We start from the raw sequence: 10,586 nt of genomic DNA, 5'->3' as shown, positions 1-10,586 counted from the left end.
TTCTAAGTCAGGTATTCAGCAATGCAATTACATCACTTTTCTCCTCTAATATCTTGTCTAACAAACACAAATGCGCTTATAAATACAAAAATGTGATGATGAGGAGTGAGTCTTTTTGGGGCCAAGCACATTTGGGTTCAGACTACTACTTTGCCTCTTACTAGAGTTCTTCAGCTTTCAAACTGGAATAAGAAAATGTATTTACTAAGACAGCAACTATAATTATGATCTACAGTGAGCATAAAGGCTGGATACAGCACCCGATATATAGTAAACATTAATTATTTAGAAATGGTGATTAAAAACTTGAGATTTTAAAAGTAAATAATATTTTGCTTACCATATTTAAAATGTTTCTTATTTCTTACTTTTTCTCAAACATGACAGTTTATTTGTCACTATTAAAAAACTGGATTTTAAACTGATTCTTGGACTGGTGGTTCATACCCATCAGCTCGTTCAACTTCAGCACCTCTCTCGTCACCAGTTGTTTTTCCAGAACTACTACCTTCATTACGGAGCTCCATTAGTTTTTCTCAATTCAAACTTGGGCTTCTTCAACATTTCAACTCTTATAAGGAAGACATCATGAAGAGAATAGATGGACTGGCAAGCCTTTTTCTATGTCTTTTCCAATGCTGTCTGGAATCAACTTATTAACCATGTCCTCCAAGCCATTTGTCGGTACTTCTTGGGTCATGATTTCCATCATCTTCTTCCGATCTGGCAGACCTGCTGGTGCTGCACATATGTTGTCATTAGTATCTGGTTGTTGCTGCTTTTTTTGTGTGTGACTCCAACACAGAAAAGATGGAGCAAATAACCATCGGTCATCTTGACATCAACATCATGGTGTGCCACTTTTGGACGGTGGAACACATTTTGTCCTGGATAAGATCCATGCTGTGGAAGTTAGTCAGACAGTTTTTGCTCTGAACATCCTCAGTAATTAGCTTGAATTTTATAAATGCAACTTCATCATTCTGTAAATCAGCAAGGCTCACTTCAAACACACGACCCGTGATGCCATCAGATGCAATCTTGGTTTCTTGAGTCCTAGTGTTTTCCCAGTGTTTCTAATATTGAACATAGCCAGAGCTTTGACATCATATAAGTCTTTCTTAGAAAATGGATTGGCCGCTTTCTTCTTGGCTCCCTTCTTGTCACCTTCATCAGGCATTTCTTCTTCCTGACCGCCATGGTGTTGCTCAGAGAGCCAAAAGGGCCTCTTATTTCTATGTATGTGTGTGCATGCCTATATGAGTTTTTGTGTACCAGGTACATGAAGGAGACTTTGGAGGCAAGAAGATGTCTGATTTCCTAGAACTGGATTACAGGCAGTTGTGAACTGTTGTGAGTGATAGAAAGTGAACTTAGGCCCTCTGCATGAGCAATAAGCAAGTGCTCTTAACTGCAGATCCATCTCTCCTGCAAAAGTGAGTAATTATATGTCAAGAGAAATACAGCCCAAACTCAAAACTACTCCACTTTAAATTCTTGGCCTCAATAACTTAGGCAAATATATAAAAACCATACATTCTTCGTTGTTTTCTGTTGCAGACGTCATAATAGTTGACATGGAGAATTTGCCTCAATATTTGGCTTATTGTAATCACTTAATAAGCTTTAGTTATCATTATTGAAGAGAATTGTAAAAGAGACCACCACCATTGAGGTTTTAATGTTATTGATGCTGAATTTTTAACCAGTAGTGTATTTTACAATGTGGGCTTCTTCTCGATGTCCTACAATTAACAGTACTCAGCTATGAAATCTTAAAAATGTCATTCTTCCTCTGATACAATTTTCCTACTTCATAAGAAACACATATGTGATTAGTTATTTTCTTTTATACTATTTCATAGTTCGTAAAACTTGTTTCTGAGATACATGCAGACAATATGCCTTATACATACTGAACTGTACATGGACATTTAGCTAGTACTTCGACATTTGAGTGGTGTTTTGATTTCATTTTCAACACAGAGCAAAAGAAAGAAGGGCCCTCTTAAAATGCTATTGTTGGGTGCCTTACATAATTTCATTGTATACTTATAGAAATTATTTTTTAATGAATTAGGTAGTTAAGCATTGTAGAGCTTAACTAACCTTTAAAATTTTTTATAGCAGGTGAGTGATGAAGTATAAATATGAATAGCCTTCTCTCTGATTCCAGAACTTTTTATAGCAATCCAATTTTTCTCCACAAATATTTAACTATTTTTTTGTATTGCACTAAGTCTTTCTATGATGGTATTTAGATATTGATATTTGTTCCAGAGCCAAGCAGATACTCTTTTAAGACAATGTCATGGGGACATTATTGAATATGATACTAGGTACATCTGACTTAGTACTGGCAAGCAAGTGCTTATAAAGTTGCACAGAGTGAATCTATAGTGCGGAGCATGATGTGTTGCTATCACATTGCAAATATAAATGATGCAATTATAGATGGACATATGTCTGACATATGTTTCATATTATTAGAAAACAATAGTAAGTGCCACAGGCCACTAGAATACCAGTAGCCAAATGTCACAGTGCACAGACAAATGATACTCATTCAAAATTATAGTTCTAGAAAACAAGACAGGTATATAAAGTTACTTATTTCATAGATCATATTTTGTTTATTTCTTGGATCTTAAACATAGTTGTGAGCAACGTAATAATGATTTCTACTTTGTTCTTTTAAACCTTGCTTCTAGTTTTGGTCCTGTAGATTTTAATGTCACCCTGTTGAGGATGTGGAGCTCCCCCTAGATAATCATAAATGCCCCATCTGTCCCCCCTTAATAACTAGGCCATATGCTTTTGGCATGACATCAATCCAACCAATAACTATACTCAAGAGTTTTATCTTTTCTTCCTATTTATGCTGAAGGAGGGAAATAGGAGAAATCGCAAAACCTGTCAGTTGTTCTCAGAGAAGCAATTGTTTTTTCCAATATATTTTTTTTATTGATGATTTGAGAATTTCACACAATGCACCCTGATCACACTCGCTTTCCATTCCTTCCAGGTCTGCCTCCCATACTTGTGCACAGCACCCAATAAAAAATACACTAAGTCCAATTTGTGTTGCCCATACACTCATTAGAATATGGTCAAACATCCAGTGGCCAGCCCCTTAAAAATAATTGAGTCTATAACCCCACCAGAACCATCATCTGTGAAGAGCTATACCTAGCATCCTTATCACAATTTTTAAGAACTCTCTTCAATAGCTTCTTGTCTGGACTATTTCTTTCTTGTGCATGCATGTGTGTGTGTGTGGGGGGGGGGGAGGCGCGGTTATCACAGAATCCTTCAATGTCTCTTATTCTCAAGCATGAGTCTGAAGTCACCAATACCTCTGCAATAGAATGTTCGTTGCTCCTAACAGCCACTGGCAGCACTGATCATGGACTTCTACATGGTTTCCAGCAGCAGTACCAACACAGACTTCAACATGGTCCTCAGTGGCAGCACTAGACTACAGACATCAACATGTCTTCCGGCAGTAATACTGACCACGAATATCAGCACAGGGTCAGGCTGCAGCGCAGACCATGGACACCAACATGGCCCCTGGGAGAAGAGAGACTACAAACATTAGCAAGGCCTCTGGTAGTAGCATAGACCATAGACATCTACATGACTCCAGGAAGCAAAACAGACCATGGACACCAACATGGCCTCAGCAGAGAAGCAACTATTTAAAAACAAACAAACAAACAAATAAACAAGAATTTCCCCCTGGATCTCTGTTTCCATCATCCACATTTGATTACTATATTCTTTTATAATAATTATTATAATTATATATATATTAAAATTATATTATTATAATTTATTCACATTACATCCAGATTGTAATTCCCCTACCCCCAGTCTTTTCTTCCTGTTCCCACCCTCCCTCCCTTTTCTGATCTATTCCTCTCCCATAGACCTCTGACAATTGGGGTCCTCCTCTCCCACCATCTGACCACAGCCTATCAGGTCTCATCTAGATAGCCTGCATCCCCTTCCTCTGTGTTCCCACAGGGCCTCTCCCCTAAGGGGCAGTGATAAAATCACAGGCACCAGAGATCTTGTCAGAGGCAGTCCCCCACTACCCCCTTCCCCATGTGGGTCTAGGTTCTCTGCTTGCACTGTCCTTGGTTGGGGCATCACTTTGTACAGGACCTCCTGCATCCAGATCCACAGACCTTGATAGTCTCCTTGTGGAACTCCTGACAAGCTCTGTCACCCATCCTGTACTTCCATCCCACAACTCTTCCATACAATTTGCACCTCCTCGCCCACAGTCCTGCTGCAAGTCCCAGTACCTGTCCTGATCTCCCGATTACTATATTCTTTAAAGTTAACTGTGATAGCTATTGAAATGTTGTCTTTGAAATGTACACTGCTTATTTCAGCAAGGGTAAAAAGCATTCATCATGTATGGAATGCTTAGGACTTCAAGGGAGTCATTGTTAACAGCAAGTGAAGACTTAGCACTTCAAGCTATTCCTCTGCTAGAGTACCATCTCTCCCAGCATCTTCCTCTTCTCATCACAAATGCAGTGCCTCTGGCTTTGAAACATTTGAAATACTAACTTATGCAGTGAAAATAATAATAACTATAATAGTAATACTGATGACTGTGGAGAGCTGCGAAGTGCCGTGCCCTGACATGGCACCGGTTTCCACCTTCCGCCTTCCCGCTGGCGAGTGCTCTCCAGGATAAACAAGTCCTCATATGGTGAAGGGCTGTGCAGGGGTAACGGACAATCTTGTGACGAGCGGCCTTGCTCTGACTTTGACCTATGAGGAGTTAGCACCTGGCAAAAGCTGATTGGTACTTGGTTGTTACTTAAGCTCTGTCCTTCCCTCCTTCGGGGCCATTCCTGCTTAGCAAAATCCTGAGTAAAGATCTAGAGAAGAAGTCTGGTTGTCGGTGTCTTATTTCCGCTGGACGGTGCGGCGCCGAAAGATGACACTCCACTATGAATCAAATGAAAACTGACCTCAGTGTAGGTGGAAGTGTAGCATGACTCTTTTTAGGAATTACCTTTATAGAAGAGAATAAGAATAATGGTAAATAGTCAAGAAAGTAACTCTCCAGAGCACCCATGAGAAATGATATGTGACTTCGCAAATGGAGTTTAATATTTTTACCTCTGTCTCTCTGTCTCTATCTCTCTGTCACTCTGTCGCTGTCTGTCTCTCTGTCTGTCTCTCTCTCATACACACACACACACACACACACACACACACACACACACACACAGAGAGAGAGAGAGAGAGAGAGAGAGAGAGAGAGAGAGAGAGAGAGAGAGAGAGAGAGAGAGAGAGAGAGCACACATATGATTGAGACCATGTGATCCATGATGCGTGTGGACATCTGAGGACATGTCAATTCTCTCCTTCTATCATGTGGATTCCAGAGATTGAACTCAAGTCTTCATTCTTGGCAGCAAATGTTTTTATGCATCAAACCATGATGTTGATCACCCCCAAGGGAAAAAAACCTCAAAGGTTTTAATCCTGTTTTGAGTTTAATGGGGCATATAAAGACATAAAGATCACCCCCAATGATCAAGTGAGCTTCATTTCAGGTATGCAAGCATGTTTTATTATACATAAGCCACTGTATGCAATATGCACACTAATAGTCTCAGGAACAAAAATTACATGAACAACCCAATAGAAGCAGAAGAGTCTTTAAATAAAATCCGATATCTGTTTATGATAAAGCCTAGAAAAAAAAGTAGAAATAGAAAGAACATATACAACATAATAAAGTCTATATATGACATCTTATATGCAATATTATACTAAGTTAGAAAAAAGAAGAGATTTTCCATTAAAGTCATATATGACAAATATGTCCACACCTGCATACCTATAATCTTTGATGTATTATCTAGAGCAATAAGATGAATTGAATAAAAGATTAATGCAAGAAAGAAAGGAGTCTGCAAAGTAGCAAGATATAAAATGAATATACAAACATCAAATGACAATAATTCAGGAAAAGAAATCATGAAAATAACACCATTCATGATATGATATCTTCAAAAAATATCTGATAATAATTCCAACAAAAGAAATGAAATACTTTGGTATTAAGAAAATTTAAATACAGAAAAATAATAGAAGATACAGAAAGACAGAGAGACTCCTTCATATATAAAAATCAGCAGAATTAATATAGCAAAAATGTCTGCATTCCTTAATGTGATTTAGAGTCAGTACAATTCCTATAAAAATTCCAGTGATATTCTTCACAGAAATAGAAAAAAAAAAAGAACCTAAAATTTATATGGACTCAGAAGAGCCCAGATAGCCTAAGCAAAAATGAACAATGCTTGCGATATTACCTTACTTGACTTCTAGTTATACTCAAAATATAGCCATAATAACAGAAACAGCATGCTACTGGGACAGAAATAGACACATTAGATCAAGAAATAGGAGACCTGAATGTTAGCTGATACAACTGCAGTCACCTGACTTTTAGATGGAGTAAATATGATATATATATATACAATGTAATTTATCCATATAAATACAGAAATTATTTTGTTTAGTGTAAAAATAAATACAATGGCTATCATTGTATTAAGCAAAGTAAACTTGTTTCAGAAAGACAAATATTACAAGCTTCCCCCTTATTTGTGGATTCTATATTTTGTATAGATAAACCATTTTTATGTATACCATATAATATTAGATGTGAGGCTGGAGAGAAGCGGGGGGACATGTGAGAAGGAGAGAGATTATCTGGAGGGATATAGGGGATTGAATATGATTGACTATGAATGTACAGAATAAAAATAAAAGACATAATAACTGATCAAATGCAAGGATATCCATTTGATTGGATCTTGGAACAGAAAATGGATGTTAAAGAGCAAGCGTTAATATGTCACAGAGTTGAAAAAACAAAAGAGCCAGGAGAGAAAATACCCAAATAATTTCATAGCCATCAGACCAAGCCAAACCATCTCCACCACAAGAAAACAGAAAAGATGGTAAAACATTGAAGAGGTGCAAATTGAAGTAAAGCCTGAGATTTCATATTGTATCTTCTGTTTTTCACACTTTCTAGCTCAATCAAAATCTTTAAGCTCTTGGCTGAGATCCATCAAGAGTTATATTGAAAGACTCCAATCTGCTCCTGGCTATCTGGCTTTCCTGACTATCTGCCTTATAAATTGGTAAGGATTTGATGAAAACATGATCTCTCAAATGATAAAACGACACAATGCTTTCACAAATGTTAAATGTTAATAAAGATATGTAGGTATGAACAAAGGAAATATTATACATGTGTGAAGATGTCATATTATATCCCATTTACATGTATGCCTATTAAAACAACAAAATAATAAAAGCAAAAATACAAGATGCAAAAATAGGAAAAACTGGCCATTATACTTAGTATTAATGAAATTTATATAAAAAGTACAGCAATGCTATGTCATGACAGCCAGGATGGCTATCATTCAAAGAAAGTAACAAATGTGGTTTGGTTGTGAAGGCATATACGCCTTTGACATTCCACTCCTGGTTATATACCTGAAAGATTCTATGTTACAAAGCCAAAGAGATATCTGCACATCCATTTTTGTTGCTACTTATAATAGCCAAGATACAGAACTAGTCTGTCAACCGTTGAATGGATAAAGACAACATAGTACATATTCACAACCAATTTTGAATGTTAGGGAAAATGAATGGAAATGAATATTAACAGATTGAGCATAATGAGCTAGACCTAGAAAGACAGTTATTACATATTATCAACTAGATGTAGAAACAGAAAAAGGCAGGAAAGTAGAAGGGGAAATATTTTGGAGGAGGTGTGGAATAGCAGGAGGAGGAAGATGGATACCATCAGGGAAGCTCATGGGCCTGAGTAATAAAAATACAGGAAAATTAAAAGAAGATTTCACATATGCAACCTAATTTTACACATTATGAAAGTAAGGAACAATGGACAAAGTAAAGCCAGAGCTAGCAGAAGGGACTAAATCATACTGCAGAATAGAGATAAAATATTGAACATAAGAACAACAGGAAATAGAACTAAGTGTTGATTGCTTGGGAAAAATCAATAGAACTCACATCCTTAAGCAATATTGTCAAAGAAGTAGAGAGAGCACACAATATACAAAAGCAGAAATGAAAGTTAGCAATAAAAACAAACTTAAGTGAGTACAGTGAAAAATATACATACCAAAGAATTTAATAATTAAGATGAAATGAAAAGCTTCTTAGAAACTCACATCAAGGATGAATTACGAAGAAGCAGAAAATAGAAACAAACCTGTAAATAGGATGGATATGAAGAAGGAACCCAAATCCCCCAAGAAAGAAAAGCCCTGGAACAAAGGTTGCCTCACTGTGAATTCTATAAAATATTTAAAGAAGTGCTGTGAGTTCTTCTCAGACTTTTACAAATAAATGAAGGGCAGAGAGAAAATTTTCATCAATAATTCTATGATGTCAGTTATCTGGATATCCAAGGCACATAGATAACATAGGAATCAAACAAAACAAAACAATAGCAGCTAACCCCAGACTAACATCCTTTACAAGCAGTGATGGAAAAATAAAAGAAAATAAACTATAGAATTCAACAAAACATTAAAGATTGTACATTGTGACCAATATATTTGGTGGGTTTATTCCTGGAGTTTAAGTGTATGAAAAGCACTCAACTAATAAAATAAAATAATGTGACCATCTCAATTGATACAGAAAAAATTTTGACTAAACTCAATACCCTTTCATGATTTAAAAAGTCAAGAAATATTGTGAAACATCCCATGGTACCCTGTAAGCAGGCATAATTTTTATGTATCTGCTATAAAAATTAGTTAAAATACTCAAAAGATCTGAAGAAAAGCATCTTGATATTAATAAGGCAGGATATTTTCAAATCACATCTAACATCATACTCAAGCAAGAATGACTGAAAAATTTTCCTGCAAGATCTTTTCCTTAAGTTGCGTTTAGTCATAGTATTTCATCAGAGCAAAAAAAAATCCAATTATGACATTAAAGTAAAAAGGCACACACAAACACACAGACACACACACACACCTTTTATACTCAAAAATTCTTGGACAGATTATGAAGAAAATTAGTTAGTACTAGGTAAAGTACATCAGCTTCCAAAAGCAATGTGTTTACCTTTTTATTTTTGAGAGCACATTTAATTTATTCCAGGATAAACTTGAACTCATTATATAGCCAAGGCTGTGTTTGAATGCCTATCACCCTGCCTCCATCTCCCAAGTGCTGGGATTGTAGCGCTGTGGCGCACAACTAGCAATAATTTCACCACACTGACAAGAACATATCATACTATTTTTAGATTAAAATTACCTGTCAGAGAAAGAAACAACATTTAAAACATATTAGTAAATCTCAGTCTCAGCTAAGATCTGTTTCATTTTATTTTCTATACTTTAGCTTTTTAATTTTGTTTTGTTTTGTGTTTTGAAACCAGGTCTCATGTAGCCTAGGTTGGCATAGGTCTTGTCATGTAGCCAAGGATGATCTTGAATTCCTGATCCATCTGCCTTCACCATACATGAACTAGGATTATAGGTGTGTACCAACATACCTGGCAGTAATTATGTTAATTTTTTTTCTTCTACTGGGGATTTACCAAGGCATTGTGCATACTAGGCAATCACTCTCTTCCTAAATTTAATTCACAGCCATTCAGCTGACTTGTTCATAAAACCTAGCGAGCTGTTTTTAAAATGCATATGGTATCGTAAGAGGTCAGAATAGTAAACCAGCCTAAAATACAAAATAAGAAAACATACTATTTTTAGGCATGCCACCTAAAATATAAACAATAATAACAAATAGATTAATTTGACTTCATTAAAAAAAAAACCCTCTGTATCTGTTTTGATCATTTGCTGTGCCCCCTCCCCCTCAGCTGATTCTTATTGTTAGAGTCAGTGGATGGCTCTGAGATTCGGCCTCAGGGTGGGTTTCAGGTTAGGCCAGGGATTGGCTGGTCATAGCCAAAGTTTGGGCGGAGTTCAGAGCACTTTCAGGAAGAGTTGGGGGAAGGATAGAAGGACTCAGAGGGGACAGGAGCTTCCCAAGAAGACCAACAGAGCCAACTAACCAGGGCCCAGAGGGGCGTGCTGAGACTGAAACACAAACCACGGGCACAGAGGGTGTGTTGTAGAGACTGAAGCACGAACAAAGAACCATAAATGGATCAGCCTAGGCCCCCTACACAGATGTAGGTGATGAGCAGCTCAGGGTTCATGTGGGTCGCTTAGTAAGGGGAGGGGACGCTATCTCTGACAGGGACTCTGTTCCCTGGCTTTTGATCACTTCCCCCACAGTGGGGCTGCCTTGCCTGGCCACAAGGGAAGAGCATGTGCTCAGTCCTGATGTGACTTGATGTGCTGGTGTGAGTTAGTCTGGGGAGGGCTCCTCTTTTCTTGAGGCATAGGGGAGTGGGGAAGAGGGAGGAAAGGTAGGACCAGGAGCAGAGGAGGATGGAGACTATGATTAGAATGTGAAATGAAAACTAAATAATTTTTTAAAAAGTAAACAAACAAACAAAAACTCTC

General features: G+C 37.2%; 1 pseudogene; it reads right to left on the bottom strand.

Annotated features, from left to right (window-relative positions):
• Positions 1 to 416: 416 nt before the first annotated feature.
• On the bottom strand, positions 417 to 1,180 carry LOC127185397 (40S ribosomal protein S3a-like; annotated as a pseudogene).
• Between the last annotated feature and the right edge of the window lie 9,406 nt (positions 1,181 to 10,586).

This window comes from Acomys russatus, chromosome X, assembly GCF_903995435.1.
Source record: "Acomys russatus chromosome X, mAcoRus1.1, whole genome shotgun sequence".
Taxonomy (NCBI): domain Eukaryota; kingdom Metazoa; phylum Chordata; class Mammalia; order Rodentia; family Muridae; genus Acomys; species Acomys russatus.
The sequence above is the reverse complement of the archived record's forward strand: the minus strand, read 5'-3'. Positions and strand labels throughout refer to the sequence as shown.